This window comes from Pygoscelis adeliae, unplaced genomic scaffold (genome assembly GCF_000699105.1).
Source record: "Pygoscelis adeliae isolate BGI_AS28 unplaced genomic scaffold, ASM69910v1 Scaffold65, whole genome shotgun sequence".
Lineage (NCBI taxonomy): Eukaryota > Metazoa > Chordata > Aves > Sphenisciformes > Spheniscidae > Pygoscelis > Pygoscelis adeliae.
In genome coordinates this window covers 1,875,393-1,878,283 of record NW_008824864.1, presented here as the reverse complement: position 1 = coordinate 1,878,283, position 2,891 = coordinate 1,875,393, and positions in this window count along the sequence as shown.

Sequence of the window (2,891 nt, the reverse complement as noted above, 5' to 3'; positions counted from 1 at the left end):
TTTTCCAGGAAGTACTTTGCTTCATTTGGCTGCCTTCTTGAGAGCTGAATAAATCCAGTATGCAGAGACTGAAATTATGAAGGTAATTTTATTTAACCAATAAACATCATCCTCTGCTCCAGAGAGCTTGCTACTACTCCCTTTTGCTTCCCAGCAGCAATGCTGGTACTTATTTACTTTTATTCCCATCAGTTAACCTCCAGTCTTTCACCGGCATCTTGCTTTTTTGTTCTGCCGCTCTTGTCATTTCCTCTGCTTGCTCCTTTTAATTTTCAGTATGACAGCATACTATGACAGTCTCTCTTTTTATTCACAGTCTCTTCAGTGGCAGGAATGGTGGCATCTTGTGAAGCAGTTCAGACAAAGGCGTTACCACAACTCAACTTCAGTTCCAGCAGAACGGAGTGCTTCCCTAGTCTTCCCAGCCCTCCACCCATCCGCAGGGCCAGCCTACCTCTCAGTCTGTCCTTCAACCCCCACAGTCATATTGTTCCCTTGATGCTGGACACTCGCAACAGTGAATGCAGCTTGTCCAGTCAGGAAAATGGTTCCAGGGAGGCCTTCACTTACAGCGTCCAGAATCAAGGGTAGGAACAGATGAGGTTTTCTTTGAGGGAGATGAAAAAAGTGAACCCTGAGAGAAGCCTTGGGAGGGTGAAGGTGGGACATGGGACAAGGAAATAGCTGGGAGCAGAAATGAGAAGTTAGACGTGGGAGTGAGAATGTCCTTTAAATGGAGTATGAAAAAGTGTTTAATGTGTGTACTAGGACAGGGCACCTGCTGTCAGAAAAGCGATACCTTTAATCAGAGTGCTTTCAGAATTGCATGCCTGTGAAGTGAATGTGGGGTTCAGAAGCACAGTGAAAAGGAATCCTTGAGAGAGGGTGGGTGTGCTTTGGGGTGTGCTTTGGAGAGTGGGAAGAACTGAAGGAAAGGTAATCCCCACTAGTGCGCATTGTTAAAGAAACCTGCTGTGAAAGCACTTGGCTCGAGTAGTTTCTGTTACTCTTGTCCTGTGCCTGGCATTTGGGAGGAAGGGTTGGAGCGGCTGTCAAAGGGAAGATATAACAAGTGTTTATTGTACAGGTTGCTGTAGCTGTTGACCCTACTTTAATCTCTGAATTGCCTCTCTCCTTGCTCTCTGCAGTTTGAGTTCACCAGTTTCATGCAATTACCCTGAGCAGCTGGAGTCAGCAGGCAACCTAGAGACCACGTACAGCAGCCAGGGTGGAATTTACCAGCTGCCCCAATATCCCCAGCAGCACCAGCTCTCCCAGTTCCACCATCTGCCGGGTCACCTGACCAGCAATGTGCTCTCCGGTGTCCGCCTCACTCCTACACCACCCACGGAGTCCCATACAGCTTTCCTCGCCTTACCTGGTAACAGTGGAGTTGTAACCTATGGGGCAGCAGGAGCCACACAAGGCTACGTACAAAACCACATGGGGGGACAGCTCTTGTTACAGCAGCCAAGTGGAAACTCGGGTAAATTTCTGAAATCTTTTGGCGTCCCGCTCCTCTGGAGTAACTGAACAATACCCTGAAGCATTCAGGATGAGCAGTGGTTTTACTGATAACTGTGACAGAAAGAAGGAATGTGCATATACATGCACAAATATATATATGCTGCCCATCTTTTTTTTTATAATTTCCTTGTATACTTTTTTAAAGTGCTGAGTAACCCAATGACTGGAATCAAAAGTTACTACGTAAGCTGCATGTCAGAGAGGGTGTTATCATGTGAATAGGAGAGGTAGTGCAACGGTTTTGTCTGGAATGGAGAGCTAACTTTTTTTGTTCAGGAGTGTACTGTTGTGCAAACTAACATGCCTTCGGTGTATGTGGGTGGGGATCAAGGGTGCAAAGTGAAAAAGGTGCCACAGCAAATGGAATAGTTGGAGACAGCAAGAAAAACAGGCTTCTAACTCTGCTGGGCTTCTGCAGAAACCATTTTTAAAGAATGTTATGGATCTTAGGGTAGTGCAAAAGAAGAGAGTGAGAGATGGGCCAACAGAGTGTGGGTATAACTTCTTTCTTTTTCTTCTTCTGACATTAATTTGCAACACCACTTAGATTAAAGCACTTCAGCATAATTTTCTAAAAAGTAACTAGGTAAAAATAGCATTGTCAGTCTCCTTGTTTTGTGTCAGGGATTTGTATTTTGAAGTCGTTCAAGCCCAAGTACAATCAAAAGATAAACTATTGCAGTTTATTTCTTTGGACTGTCAGGTTTGTTGAATTAAGCTCACAGTCTAAAAAATACATCTCTTTTCTTATCACATAAGAGAATAGAGTTTTCAGACCACAGATGCTGCTCCTGTTTTTGTACTGTTTTTGTGGACCTTGTCAGAGAGAGAAGTCTTACTCACAGGCCGATGGGCGCAAGCTGGCTCATGTTCACGCTGTTCATGGCTAACATTCTCCAGAACAGGTTGGCAGCACCCATGCTATATAGCACACTTGGCCTGGTTCTCCTCTCTGGTTGTAGGGCATCATTCTTATTTTCTGTGGTTTTTCAGTTTGAAGTGCCAGAAGTAATGAGAGGGCTGTGTCCCAGCAACCAAATTAATGTTTTTATAGTGTGATGCCAGAAGTGTGTGTTGCATGCCTTGGGGCATGTCGTGCGAGCATAAAGGGATGTGTAAAGGTGCAAGCCTTGTTAGGACTGATAAAGTTGGAGGATTGTTGAAGGAACAGAGGCAGAGTTGATGGTCTCTTATTCCATACTTCTGTTCAAGGAAGGGATCCTGTGGCTGTTACGCAGTGTGGATGACCAGGGCCTGGGCTTCCAGAAGTGCAGTGGGGAGGGAACCAATCTGTCAGTGTAGACACACCCGTCATTCTTACTTCAGCATGTAAGCAAGCGAGCAGTTTAGTTGAATTACAGAAA